General features: G+C 32.5%; 2 pseudogenes; both read left to right on the top strand.

Annotated features, from left to right (window-relative positions):
* Positions 1-12,596: 12,596 nt before the first annotated feature.
* LOC143672813 (olfactory receptor 8K3-like) lies at positions 12,597-13,642 on the top strand (annotated as a pseudogene).
* A 1,897-nt stretch (positions 13,643-15,539) lies between these two features.
* Positions 15,540-15,637, top strand: LOC143672816 (U6 spliceosomal RNA; annotated as a pseudogene).
* Positions 15,638-15,937: the final 300 nt, after the last annotated feature.

Genomic DNA, 15,937 nt, shown 5'->3' with positions numbered 1-15,937 from the left:
TTGAGATTCATTATTACAACTTCTAAAATATTTTGTAAGTGATAAGAAAAAAGATGTTAGTCTTACCTGTGGAACTGAAATGCTAACTTAATGAAAGTAAGCTCTGACTATTGAGCATTTGGATTCTTTTATTAGTTCTTGAGTTATTTTTGAGGTCCACAGGGAATGCCCTGAGTGGAAAACACATTAATTCTCTGGTGGAACATGATAAGTTGATATTTTTTTCTGTAGAAAACATGTGAATGATTCAGGAACAAAGACCATATGATAAAAAATGAATACATGAATGAACTTTGACCTTTGGTAAAACCTGAACTATAAGTAGAAAATATATTACATAGGATTAGAAGAGAAATCAAATTGTGCAGGGCATACTTCTAGCTATGATATTAATGAAATAAGTGACACTGGATTAAAAACCTAAATTTCCTGAAATTCAGTTTCCTTTTCCTGGGAATATAGCCTGCTTATTTTTTTTTAAGTCCAGTAAAAATGTATATAATGGAATAACATGGAAACATAATTTGGGATAGAATTTACAGTTGTTCATTAGAAATCAGTTTAGTTCACATTTAAAATTTAAATTGTAATAGTTCTAATTATAGCTCTAATGCAATAGGAGATAAATTTAAACACAATGAGATTTTCAGAGAGGAGATGAGATATGAATAAATAAAATTATACTGTTAACTCAGGGATATGAAATACTAAGAAGTGAAATGAGGCAGTATATAGATACCTACATTAAGCTGTATGATAGAACATCAGAATATTAGAGATCTGGAAGAGTTAAAGATCATATTTTTTGAGTAGTATAATATCTTTTCACTATTTGGGGATTTCATATACTAATTTATAGATTGCTACCTGGGAATGTATGTAAGAAACTCTATAAAAATTGTTTAAGACACATGTATGCCTTTGCCTCATACTCCAGAGTATAAATTAGTCAATAAGGAATTCTGGTCATCTAATTTGAATTTAAAACAGAAAGAGAGAAAGAAATATGATAGTGGTAGCCACACCATTTGGAAACCATCAATCTGTTAATTGAATGCAATCCCAAACTGTCCTTTAGATTTACTGCAACCTTAATAAAATTAAACAAATGTTTGCAGAAGTCTACAATCTGATTATACAATTGATAATATAAACCAAAAGAAATAAGATAGCTACAACAATTTAGAAAATGAATATAATTGGTAGACACATAATCTAATTTCAGTACTTACAAGAAAGCTAAAATAATCAAGAAAATCTGATATTGGTGAAAGAGATATATACCTAATGCAAAAGGAACAGAATAGTAAGTACAAAAATAGATTCACTCCTATATAGTAATTGACTTTCAACAAAGATGACAAGGAAAATTTATGGGACCTGTAAAATCTTTTGCAAATAATGGGGCTGAAAAAAAATTGAACATTCACTTCCCACAAAAAAAATATATATAGTGATTCACTGTTTGCATCATGTATAAAACTTGTCTCAGAATTAATGTTAGACAGTCATACAAAACTTAATGGCTTAAAACCTATAGGGAAAATGCAGGACAGGATCTGCATTACCACAAGTTGTTAAATTGCTTTTAAATAAAAGTCAAAATGTATGAATCATGAGAAGAACTTGATGTATTGTACCTCATCACAATTAAAATCTGATGTTCTATGAAAGCTGAACATAACGTTGTGATATGTACAATTTTTTAAAACCTAACACACAGAACACTAATCATGTGGAAAGTAAAAAATATTACTTGGACTATTTCAAGAAATTCCATTCAGCAAAATTAACAATATGGAAAGAGCAACTATTTAAAGTAGGAGGGGATTTTATATCAGATATAGGTAATCACACATAAATGTCTGAAAAGGACATGCATGCAGAATGTAAAAAGATCTCTTATAATCAATAAGTATTGGCATGAAACCAAAAGACTTGAATAAGCACTTTTCAAAAGAAAATTTCTAAATGGCCATTAAACATATGAAAAGTTTCTCAATTTCATTGGCAACTTGATAATGCAAATGAAAACTAGGATGACACCATACACATCATTATGAATGACTAACAAGGCTCTGTGTGATGGGAATATTGAATGCTGATAACTGTCATGCACTGCTGGTAGAGGTATATCTTGGTGTAACAACTTTGGAAAACGATTTGACAAAATGTACTAATGCTATATATACATATGCTATGACTCACGAGAATATACCCAACAGAATTGCCTAAAATTTTCCATTAAAATGTACTTTAGAATGTTCATAGCAGCACTAATAATAAGACCCCCAAACTGGAGAAAATCCTAATGAACAAAAGAGTAGTGGATAACTAACTTGCATAATAGTCAGTAAATGGAATTTTATACAGAAATGTAAAAGGAGTAATTTAGAATGACATATAGCAGTGTATTGTGAGTGAACACAGCCACAAAAATTAATATACTTAATTAACCACTTAAATATAGTACAAAAGCAGATGAAAACAAAATATGTTTTTAGAAGTCAGAAAAGTACTTATACTTTTGTTGGAGTTTGGAGGTGGTTGTGGGTAGCTGTTCATAGCAGAAGGGGACATAAGTTATTCTTTTGGGTTCTAATAATGCTTCATACTTTTTTTGGCTATTGTTCTTATTTACTCTGGGTTGTGGTTGTATAGATATAAGCTTGTTAAATTTATGGTGTATTCTTTTGTTTATATGTATATTAATTTCAATAATAGGTTAAATGTAATATATAAGGGAAAAATCTCTACACGTGGATATATTGTGTTTCCCTTCTAAATTTTTTAAACAATGCAATAAACAGCATGTAAATACTTCTGCATTATGTCTACAACCATAAATCCATACAATAAGGCACTGTATTAAAGGGGAATATTAGGGGTTACAAGACAGACTAAAATATCTTTCCTACAAGTACAGTATTCAGATTCCACATCTCTGGGTGGCAGCAGAAGAGATTTAACCAAGAAGTGATGGAAGTGTATCTAAACTGAGTTTCCTAATATGGGAATATAAAGGTGTCCTGTGTAATTAGTAGGCATCTCATTTACTTACTCTAAAGCCTTTACATGTTTTAGACATAACTCAAAAATCACATGCTGTCTGTTCATGGAGAGTCTCATAGGAAGAAAGCGACCTACACACTATTCTTATTGTGTTGTGTTAACACTGGGGGAGCACAAGGAGATTTCTCATCAAAGGTGAGTAGAACAGCACCTTTTTGCATGACTCCCATTCAGATTTCCAATAATGCTTCATGGTCCCCATCTTCCATGTAACCTGTATTACTACCACGCCATCCAGGTAATTCATCCACATACATTAACAAACTTATTTGATAACTGAAGTTTCTGGGGTAGAGTGGTTTTGCAACAATCTTTATTATAGTTGGTGAGGAAAGCTAGACATCTACTATTTCTTTTGTATATAGTAGGTAGTCTTTGAATAGCAAAAGAGAAAAGAAAAGAAGCAAGCTCTAAAGACAGGAAACTCCCCCTCACAAATCCCTAGGATTTTCATGTCATTTATTTTTATCTGGGTCTTCAACTAAAATGTCAAGTTATGTGCAGAATTGTTTCAGAATTATTAATCCTGAGATTTCCATAGTGCTTTCCAATTCTGTCTAAAAAGAAATTTAAAACTATTTTTATAATCTTGCATTTATTCTGTTTCAAATGTGCCATATACATTTCATATAGTTCCTAACTTTACCAATATCATTATAAGAATCAATGTCATTTCCAAGGTGCCACCTTTATCTGGAGGCAAGGTCAAAGCAAAATTTTAATGTGTGTAGCATGCTTCCACCACACATAATGCCTCATCAGTGAGAAGACTGTCCCTTGCTCTGACCTCCTGTGCTTGGCGGAGTCTTTGAAATGATATCAAATGATCACTTGAATGACAGATTACACATATAATGGAGATAAGAATTAAGTTTAAATTATGCACAGCCATGGGTTTAAACAAATAACAATCTCTTGCAAACTTATAAAGCAGGAAATATGCATTTCCTTTTCCCATTACCTATTTATTGGCTCTGGATATTCTTTCTCTCATTTCTACTTTAAAAACTCTTATGTTTAAATAAATGTACTGAAATACATATTTTCTTGTTTTATCATTATGGAAACCATTTATTGACACCTATTTTATATGGGAGGGCACTGAGGAATAACTTTATATAAAATTTCCTCATGACCTAGTTTTCTACTAAATGCACAATGGAAAGCACTAAACAAAGGATTTTTTTTCCTGTTTTGGAGTTCAATCAAATGAAGATTAATGTTCATGAAAAAATATGGTATTAGACAGTCAGAAAGAGATGATCTTCAATAATCATATAAAGTAATGTAAATATCATAAAGAAACTTCTAAAAAAGTTTAGTACTTTAGAAACTTTCCTAAAAGTTTCACACTTTAAATAATTCCAAAAATGATGGGAGTAATGTTTTGTTTTTCTTATGTATAAGGAAACTGGTATTTATTGGCATGATTTGGAAAAGCTTATGTTTTTCCCTACCTCTCTGTAATTTAGCCAAATGTTTAATTTGGATTATTTTTTTTTTCATGGTCAGGCACCAGGAATCAAACCCAGGTCTCCAGCATGGCAGGTGAGAATTCTGCCACTGAGCCATCATCACACATTTTTCTTTTACATTCACTGAGAAATTTACTAAATGTATTGTCTCTTGAGAATTGAACTTAGCATTTCCAACATATTTCATGTAAAACAATCAGTTGGTTGGCTATTACTTTCATAAATTGGTCATAGAACTCTCTGTTTTGATTTGCCAGTTATGAAGTCATTCAAACAAACTGTTGCTGTATGTTTTTCATTTTTCTACAATTTATTACATCAACTCTTATAATGAATACTTTTAAACATAAAGAAAATAGAAATAACAGAATTTTATTCCATTTACTAACTCAATCAATTATACAATTACTAAAATCCACCCTATGTGTGGGCATAGTGTAATGTAGGGTGGCAAAAATAGAGATATATTAATTGGCTGGAGCATTTGAAAGCAATTTACAAACATCATTAAACTTCACTCACTTCATATGTAAACTTTGATCTGATGAGTAAAAGTTTCTCCTATATAGCCTTAATATCATTTCCATGCTCAAACAAAGTTACATAACTTCCCTAGTATCACCTGCCTTACTTCTCCCACACAGGACTCTATTTGCCAGATAGATGTCTTTCGTCTGTATCAACCCCATCTTTCTCCCATCCTCCCTTGCTTCCATCTTTCCTTTCTTCCTTCTCACTGTCCCTTCCTTCCTTCCTTCTTTCTTTCTCCATCTCTCTCTCCCTCCCTACCTCCCTTCCTCCCCTTCCTCCATTTCCTTCCTTCCTTCTCACTTTCTTTCCCTCTTCTTTCCTTCCTTCCTTCCTCCCTTCCTTTCTTCCTTCTTCCTTCTTTTCTTCCTTCATTTCTCTCTACATCTCTTCTTCCACCTCCCTCCTTCTCTTTCCTTCCTCCTCACTTTCTTTCTTTCTTCCTTTATCTCTGTTTCTCTTTTTCCATCAACAGCATCTAATTTGAATTATTAGAATTTTCCTAAAAGCATTTCATAACATTAATGATTATTACTGATATTGTATCTTTTAAAATATTATTTTTTTTTTACATGGGCAGGCACTGGGAAAAGAAACCTGGTCTCTGGTATGGCAAGTGAGAACTCTGACACTGAGCCACCATGGCCCACCCTAAGATATTGCATTTTTGAAATGGTCAGAACTATTACCTCTGTAAATATTTTGATATTCTCTCTGTTGAATTTATTTTGTTCCTCTATTAATGGTATTAACTTTAAACTGAAAGTAAGGTATAAAGTGCTAATTATATTTAAGATAAAAGTTTTTGTCAATGACACACCATAATTTTGCTGTGCAATCCCTAGTTAATCTCATCAGGAGGCATAAGATATCAGATTGTTTTAGATATATGTATACTTTCTCATCCTCACCATGATATTCTGCAAGCTATAAATACCCATGTAGTTTTGTTGCAGACATTTGGCTTTTGCTGATATTGGTTATTCAACAGCTGTGGAAGCCAAAATGTTGTTTAATTTTTATGCTGATCAACATGCAATGTCTTTTAAATGGTGCATTACCCAACTCACTTTCTTTAGTGAGCTTATCACTAGTGGATTTTTTCATTTTGGTTATGACCACTAAGTGGCCATCTGTAACTCTCTGCTGTATATAGTCATCATATCACAAAGAGCATGTCTCTGCAGTTCTTTTTGGTCTGTGCTAACCAGTATAAAAACTTTCATTCCTTCCCTTTGTGAATATAATGTCATCAGGCATGTCTTTCTGATAGTATGCCTTTGATATCTGTTCTGTGATCAAGTACACATGAAGTTATTTATAATACAGATCTTTGCAGCTTTTAATCTGGTGTCGTCTCTTCTCTTCATGTCCTACATGCTGATCTTCATGGCCATGCTCAGGGTGAACTCTGCAGAGGGTAGGCACAAGGTTTTCTCCTGGCAGTGGTGGCTGTCTTTTATGAAATTCCATTCCATATGTACATGGAGCCCAAATCCAGTCATTCTTTGGTACTGCTAAAATGACATCTGCACTTTACACGTTGGTAACTCTCAAGATGAATTGCATGCTCTGCAGTTTGAGAGACAAAGAGGTGAAACAATGCCTTACATAGAACCTGAAGGTGTGTTCACATGTTCTATTTAAAATTTATTGTGGGATATGAAAGTAACAAATTGTGTAATAGGCTATGTAACCTGTGTCAGTCACTTTTTATCCTTGTCTTTCTGCAACCATGAGGATGAGCAAGAATTAATAAAGGAGAAGCATAAATATATATTCCTTCTATATTTTCAAATTTAAATCTATCTGAGAATTGTGTTGGGATCAAGCTCAATTGCAGTTGCAAGGGAATTCAGTACAGTATGTTCATTTGAAGTGCTCAGTCAGTTGAATTTTCTATGCCAAACCCTAGGTTCTGGATTCTTCCTTATCTTTACCTGTAATTTAATATATGACACCAAGGAGTCTGTAAACTCAAAATACTTTGCAATTCTGCAACCCACAGTATGATCTTGGCATCTCTCTCTTGCCCTCTCTCTCTCTCCTAAGCAACCATTTTATATATATCAGTGGATATACCAAGTAAGGAAAAAATTTTGAAGTCAATGATAGGACCTTCTAGGATTTTACATTTTTATTATTTCCTTTTGGTATGATCTTGGCTCCTGTCTGTGTTTTTTTTTTCTTATATATCATTACATTCCTTATCTATGTGTAAAACAATATGTATATAGATCTATTTTTTGGCATGGCCAAGCTCCAGGAATCAAACCCAGGTCTCTGGCATGGCAGGCATGAATTCTGCCACTGAGCCAACATTGCACTGCCCAATATATATTTTTTAAAGTATTTTTCTAACTGCTTTTTATATCTTTGACAATAGTTCTATGTTAGGATGAGTTTTGTTTCTGCCTTTCTTCATTTGGTTGACTTCTCAAACTGGGTTCACAAGAGTATTTACCACGGTTTGATTAGGATCCTTTTTAAGCATTGATTTGCTGATTTTACCAGAGGAAGTAAAAAAAGATAATCCCATGGTTTGAACTATACTGCATGCTTATTGAGAGTTGGGTGTAATAAGTACCATTTCATACACTTGTCATCCACTTCATACAGTGCTCTATTTCCTTGCATGAATTTTTCCATTTACATTTGATTATTGCCTATATAATGTCTATAGGAATTTATTTACATGATTTGGAGACTGTACAGTATGTTTGGTGCACCATCATAGAATATAATTATCTGCATGGTAAATAATGTTGAATGGATGTAACTCATTTGAAAAAAGAAAACACTGCATGGTATAGTGTTATGATAGCATAAGTATTACTAAATAGTTCACTTAAAATTAAGGTAAATTAATTAAGATATACATGTATATGCAAATATGAGCTATGGACATGTGAATATAAGTCCATTATTTTTTAACCCAAGACAAAAGGTATTTTGTAGGGAGCTACAGTGAAATATTGATATTAGCTATTGGTAGTAATTGAAATTACTGAAATTTCTCAGTTTTCTTTTGCTTTGTTTTTTGCTTATGTGGCCTCACCAAATTATCTTTCTAAATAGGTTTAACTTTTTTTAAAGAGAATATGGCCAATATTTTAATATCTAAATTTGTGAAAACAAGCTGGTTTTAAATATAACCCAACTGCTATTACTTTTAAAGAAACTTACTATGTCTTTGATTGTTTCTCAAATGAGGAACAAAGAGGGGTATAGCATACTTAGAGGTAAAGTTTTTAATATTTGGAAAATCAATCTCTTTATGTCATTATCAGGTAGACATATAAGTTATACAACAAAATTTAATATTTTTTGTAGAATATGAAAAATTATGTTAGGAACTTGAACATAACTGATTTTAAAGGATATTTGGTAGAGCAATATAATCTAATATATTATGGAGTAAATAGCCAGAACATTAAGTAAAAATCTAGAATAAGAAAATTAGAATAAAATTTAAGACACACTAGATGCATTTATGCAAAATAAATTCAATTTGTATTTTAGGTTAAGACCCTAAGAAGATGAACATTATATATTTCCATGATGTAGGGACTAAGAAACACATTAATAAAAATTCAAGGGTAAAGGAAAATCAAAATAAAAATTTTTATTTAGAATATTCCCTCCCCTGAAACAAAATCATGTCCAGGTGGCTTGATTGGGAACTACTAAACATTTAGGGAAAAAAAAACAAGTAATCAATTCTCTACAAACTTTTCCAGAAAACTGAAAAGGATGGTATGTTTTTCAAAATGCACACATAAAGGCTGAAATGTGATAAATATATTATGAGGAATTTGGATCATAGTATTTTAAGGGGACAAGCACAAGGCTGTGCACTAAAACTATACATTTTTTATAATTGAAATGGCATTGATAATAGCTGAGAGTTGAAGGCAAAAAATAACTACCATTGAAGAGTAGCTATGCAAATTTTTTCTTTGATATGTGAAATTTGTTAGATGCATGTATATTATGGAATACAATGCAGAAACAAACAAAAATTTGTCACAATGTGGATACTTTAAGAAATTAAAGTGATTTAAAATGTAGCATTAAGATTTACAGCACAATAACATAAATGCATGGTTGAACATATACACAAAAATGTTAAATTTTCAAGCTCAGTAGAATACATGTTAGGGTGAGAAAGAAGAATAGGGATAGAAATTGGACAGAATGGAAAGCATGAAATATTGAAATGTAAAAAAATAAAATATAATAAAAAGAAGTCTAAAACAGGCAGCTTGTGGCCACTCATGAAGTAATGATAAGTAGGAATAATGAATTTCTGTCTTGAGGTCAAAAATGGAAAAAAAAATAAGGTCAATAACCAACACAAGAAATTTCAATTTCTATTTCAATGTACTTACGTTTTAAATAATTCAGTAAGGAAGCATTTAGACACTTCTCCATCCCATTTGAGGAGACTACAGTAGAGACAAGAGAATGTTTACTCACTTATGTTAAAGATATTTTCTTCCACCGCATTGCTTATTAAAAGGGAATGGTAACCAAGAGTAAAAAGTAGGAACTTACAAAATAAATAAATGATTAAACAAATTAACAGATAAGGAAGTAAGTCCGTATATAAATATTTGCTCACTGGTGAGCACAAATTGTCCTGAACAATTAATAGACACCCTAAGGCATTTTGTGAAACTTTCAAATGTTTCAAGGATAATTAACAAATGGATTAACATCTCCTAAGGGAGAATCCTAAAGTGTGGACAAACATCATAAATTGTTCTCACTATGCCCTATTAAGAAGCACTTGGGGAAGTTGATACAGAAGATTCATTACAGGTAAAATGATAAAAAAATTTCATCTGATGTTATAGTTTACCATTATCTATAATGTTTCAGTGGTGTTTGCAAGGTTCCATTTTTATACAGTGGAAAAGCCCTAGTAAAATATCAGGAGTTTGATTTTCTGTGTGCATTATACTATTCAATAATTCCTGAGCAAAATAGGAACTCTCTCCTTTTATCTTCATATTAATTTTTCATATATTTTGCATCTTTTAAATATCATCATGACATTGCTTATCTCATATTTTTGATCTATATAAATAAATATAAATAACAGAGGTCAAAGCAAGAGCAAATAAACATAACTAACGGTACAGGATTAAAAAAATTATCATAGAATTTTAAAGGGGCAGATATTGTATCCTAAGTTTGAGTCCTTCCAAATTTTTTGTCATTTAATGGCTCTAAGTTTTTCAATGTCTTTCTCAAAATTAATTCAATATTTAATGTGCACTGAAATAAATGTAGGAAGATGCATCAAAAATAGGAAATACTCAACAAAGTTAGTTAACCATGAAAAAGTACAAGTAATTTCCACAAAATTCCAAAGCTGGTAAAAGACATTCTTTCTGTCTTCCTCACAGGAAAATCTGTTTACCAAAGGAATTTTCTTTCTTAAGTGTTTCATCATTGCAACTAAACACGATTTATATTGTTTTTAATAATATTTTAGAAAGTGATATTGACAATCACTGACAATATTTTTTCTAAATGCAATTTCTAGCAATGCTCAATTTGACATTTCTAACATAAGTGTTTGCATGGGGATAAGATTTGATATCAGAAAGTCAAAATCTTCAAGCAATGTTTTATGTGAGGTCAGTGTGATATCCCTGAATCACTTTGACACATTGCTGTTATAAATTTTATTTTCTGTTTGGTTGCTTGGAGCTTAATTAGAGCCTGCTGTCACTGCTTTTTTCATTGTAACTAGGATCTTTCTTTTTTCTTTAAGTTTTTTAATGTGAGTACTGATGGCCACAATTTCTTAAACCAATAATTTATGCTATCCTTATATTACTTGGTTTGTTTCTCAATCTGTGATTTATTAGGTTTTTATTTGCATATTTATTTGATTATATTTATATTTATTTTCAGTACAGTGTGAAGAAATTCCTTTTGGAGAAATTCCACATAGCCTTAATGTGCTGAAGCCTTTAAAATAGCAAGCAATTCATCCTCATCCTCAATGCATTTTATTTTTCCATTATGTTGTTGGGAAATACAACAAATTTTCACCTGTTTTTTCCCATAATGTAAATAATTTCTTTTATCAAAAGGAATTTTTATGGAACCTTTTCATATAAAAACATCAATGTTCTCACTTTCTCTTAATTTGTGCAAATTTCCTATTTTATCCAAGGATCCATCATGAAAAAAATATATTTACTCTATTACAAACAAGTTTCCATGAATCAGTTAACATAAAAATGTCCCTAAGAGAGGAAATATTTTAACTAAACTTATATTTAAGTAAAGTTATATTAAATATGGTAAATAAAGTCAATGAAAAATAATAAAGAAGAATGCCACTGTGATGTAGAGTTTTGGTCATGGTGTCTGGGATAGAGAAGAACTGCTATGGTCAGTCACATGAAGAGCGCCCTTCTCAGCCTGCTCAGCACCATGGCCCTGACAAGGAAGTCAAGTCACATCAGAAAATGTAAATAAATATAAATAAAAGAAATGCCTTTCATGGAACTTAATGTCATCACTAAAAAAATGAAAATATGCAAAACAAATAAACATGATGTACTTAATATTTGAGAGATACTTCCAGGTGCCACAAACACAGAGAAACTTTTAATCCTCACTTATCTTACTCAACAACCATGCAAGGAAGTGTTGATTTTGAAGATGTGGTTAAAGAGAATTAGAAAACTTCCACCATATGCCCAAAACACCCCTTTGTATATGGTACACATGGTGGTATACAGAGACTTTATCTCTCTATCTATCTATCTAATCTATATCTATCTATCTATCTATCTATCATCTATCTATCTATCTATATCTATCATCTATCTATCTATCTCTCTGCCTGCCTCTATGTCTGTGTATCTATCTGTCTGTCTATCTATCTATCTATCCATCCAACCATCCATGAATCCATCCATCTTTCTATCCATCTATGTATCCCTCTATAATGTATCTCCTGGATATTTCCCTATAAAGACAAATGATCCTCATTGTGATCAGTGGGGGTTTCATGTTCTTATCCACACATACATCATAGACCTATCATATGTATTAATTGTTTCAGCATGTGCCATCTATCATAAAACTATGCAGTATAAAGGGGTTCTAAATGTTTCCACTTTTTTAAATTTGTGTATTAAATTTTAAGTGGTTGAGATGTGCAACATGTCAAATTCTGTTTAATTTCATAAGTATCATCATGTAGCTGGCATTACACAAATATAAAGCAAAAGATTATCATGCATATGCCCAATCACAATTTTTCTCTATCTCTTTTTCTAATGCTACCTGTCATCTCTATGAATCACTGTCATTGTTTATATACAGGAATGTTTTATTTGTGAGGACTGATTTTATGTTCAAATATTCTAAAATTGGAAGATTTGAATTTACATATTCATACTGGCTTTATAGAAAATATATCTTAGTTAATAGTAAATTTAGCAGTTATGTTAATGTCTCTATCCAGCATAGATGTCCTGATAGATCCTCATGGACAAACACAATCTAACAGTGTCGAATGAATTCATTCTGACAGGGATCACAGACCATCCTGAGCTGCAGGCTCCGTTCTTTGGGCTGTTCCTCATCATGTACCTGATCTCAGGAGTGGGCAAGTTGGGCTTGATCTTCCTCACCATGATGGACTCCAAGCTACAAACACCCATGTACTTTTTCCTCAGACACCTGGCTTTTATCGATCTTGGCTACTCAACAACTATGGGACCCAAAGTGTTGGTAAATTTTGTAGTGGATGGAAATACAATCTCCTATCATTTTTGTGCCACACAGCTAGCATTTTTCATCATGTTCATCATTAGTGAACTTTTCATTCTGTCAGCAATGGCCTAAGACCACTATGTGGCCATCTGTAGCCCTCTGCTCTACGCAACCATCATGTCACAACGAGTGTATTGGGTACTGGTGGCAATTCCTTATCTTTACAGCACATTTATTTCCCTACTTGTCACCATCAAGATTTTTAATTTAAACTTCTGTGGCTTCCAAGTCATCAGGTGTAGGAGCCAAGGGTTAAAACAAGACCTGCCGAATTTGTTGGGAGCAGCTGGCCTCAGGGTGGTGGCAGTAAGCATTCTGCGAGGAAGAGAATGTTTACCCCAAATGGTTATGTTAAGTATGAAGGAAGAGAGCACTGAAAAATAAGCTCTCTGTTCTTTCAAGAAATGCATGCATGCCTTTTCTCATCCTGCAGTATATAGGCTGGATCCAGTTAAGAATAAAGTTGTCTATTGTCTGTTGTTTGTTAAAGTTAAGCTTCAGACCCCCTGAACCCATCTATCTATCTTCCTTCCTTCCTTCCTTCCTTCCTTCCTTCCTTCCTTCCTTCCTTCCTTCCTCCCTCCCTCCCTGCCTGCCTCCCTCCCTCCCTTCCTTCCTTTTCTCTCTCTCTCTCTTTCTTTCTCATCATTCCTTAATACCCTTCAAGCTCCATTTCAATAGGAAGCAACAATCAGGCATTTCTATTGTGACAGTCTCCCCTTGTTATCCCTGCTCTGCTCAAATGCACAAGAAATTGAATTCATAATTCAGATTTCTATTTTTTAATTTAATTTCATCCCTTTTCATTATGTGTCTTACCTGCTCATTCTTGTTGCCATTCTCAAGAGGCAGTCTGCTGAGGGCAGACACAAGGCCTTCTCCACCTGTGGAGCCCATCTGACAGTGGCAGTAATGTTCTATGGGACTTAAATATTTATGTATGTGCAGCCCCAGTCCAATCATTCCTTTGACACTGATAAAATAGCTTCCATATTTTACACCCTGTTTATTCCCAGGTTGAATCCCTTGATTTATAACTTAAGAAACAAAGATGTAAAATGCATCCTAAATAAGAGTTGGAAAAAACTATGCAATATCTTTTCTTAAAGTTCACTGTAGAATATCACACCTACAAGTCAGGTTATACACTTTAAACCTTGTTTGGTGTGCCTACAGATGGGATAGCAACAGAAATAATTTCAACACATATTTACAGATTACTTTGTACCAGCCACTCTTCTAAATGCTGTAAATAATTAATGGCCAAAACAGTAAAAATAATTGTTTTTCTTAAAAAGGACAGATTGTTTGTAAATGTAGCACATTTTATGATAAAAAAGAATCCTGCAGGGATCAGTTGACAATAAAAGCAATGAGTGTGGGTATGCTGAGTGGAAGTGGGGAAAATATTAGGTACCCAGGGGCACTTACAAATATTCTATATTTTACTAAACTATTTACACATTTAAACAGTTCAGTGTCCTTGCATGTGTTTGTGTATGTATATGTTTCAATAAACCCCTTGTTCCTTTTTTTAATCTTTGTACTCTCCTCTGGGGTATTTTAGACTTGGCTCAATTGTGTGTGCATGGAGGCTCAGTGAGGTGTGATGATTTGAATTACTCAATCTTCTGAATTTTCTCAAATGTTCCTATTTCAAACCTAAGGACCCACTCTTTCTTTATCAATGTCTTTAATTTAAAACTTGAATCCTAGGGAATTTGGTAGCTCAAAGTACTTGAACCCTAGGGAATCTGGTAGTTCAAAGTACTTTGTAAACAGTAATCTACAGATTCTTCTCAGCATTGTATTTTGTCTAAATCAACCAATTTTTTCTATACCAGTTGGTATACCAACTAACAGAAATTCTTAAAACCAATGATAGAAGCTTCCAAGTGTAAATATTTGTTCCACTATGAATTAACATTCTTCTGCTTTTTCATGAGGCTAACTTTTCTCAAAGATTGGTTTGTATTTGTGTGCAATAAATCTTGATTAAGATCCGTTGTTTGCATTGATTTTATCACTGTCCTTGAAGTAAGAAAAATGGGAGGATCCAATGGTTTGGAATATACAGTATATATAGTGAGGGTGGGGTATGATATGTAGTAGTTCATGTAGTTGTCTTCTGTTCTGGAAATAATTGTTCCATAATTTCTCTCTAAATTTCTCCAAATATTTTTGTTTACTTTTATTTCTTTTAGGGTTCAAAGGATTTTATTTATATCATATAGAAGTTAGACTGTGTACTTCTCCACCATGAAATAAATGTTTTGTGTGTAGACAATGAAATTTGAATAAAAGCAAGTCAACAGGGTAAAGGAAATAGTATATTAGCATTGTCATGTGAGAATAAATATTACCACAATTTTTATAAGTGACTTTTAAAATGTTAATGTTAATTAATGGGGCTGCTAAGATTTAGAAACTTTAAAATTTTTCTTATATCTTTTGTTTCCATGTTTTTCCAAAAATTATCATCAGTAAATATTTATGGCTTGTAACAGAAGGTAAAAAGTTATAATGTCTGGATTTGACAAAACAAATTGGGAATAAATATAACCCTTTCTCTTATTTTACAAAAAAAATCATGAGTTTTTATTTCAAACTTCAAATGCTGAATCCAAAAGAGGTCAAAATATATTGAGATGGTAATTGCTTTGGCAGCACATATACAAATTAAGAATGATACAGAGATTACATGGACCCTGTATAAAGATAATATGAAAATCTGTGAAGTGTGCCTTATTTTTTGAATCCAACAATACATTCAAAAAATTATACTCTAGGATCAGGTGGAATTTATCCCAGGTATGCAAGGTATGCAAGGGTTGTTCAACATAAGAATATCAATTCATGTAATACACCACACCAACAAAATGAAGGGAAGAAAAGCTGCATGATTATTTCAACTTAGGCAGAAAAGGCATTGGACAAAATCCAGCATCTTTTCTTGAAAATAAAACTTCAAAAGGCAGGAATTAAAGGAAATTTCCTTAATACAACAGGGGGTATATTTGAAAAACCAACTGTTAACATCATACACAATGGTG

Source organism: Tamandua tetradactyla, assembly GCF_023851605.1.
Source record: "Tamandua tetradactyla isolate mTamTet1 chromosome 15 unlocalized genomic scaffold, mTamTet1.pri SUPER_15_unloc_4, whole genome shotgun sequence".
Taxonomy (NCBI): Eukaryota; Metazoa; Chordata; class Mammalia; order Pilosa; family Myrmecophagidae; genus Tamandua; species Tamandua tetradactyla.
The sequence above is the reverse complement of the archived record's forward strand: the minus strand, read 5'-3'. Positions and strand labels throughout refer to the sequence as shown.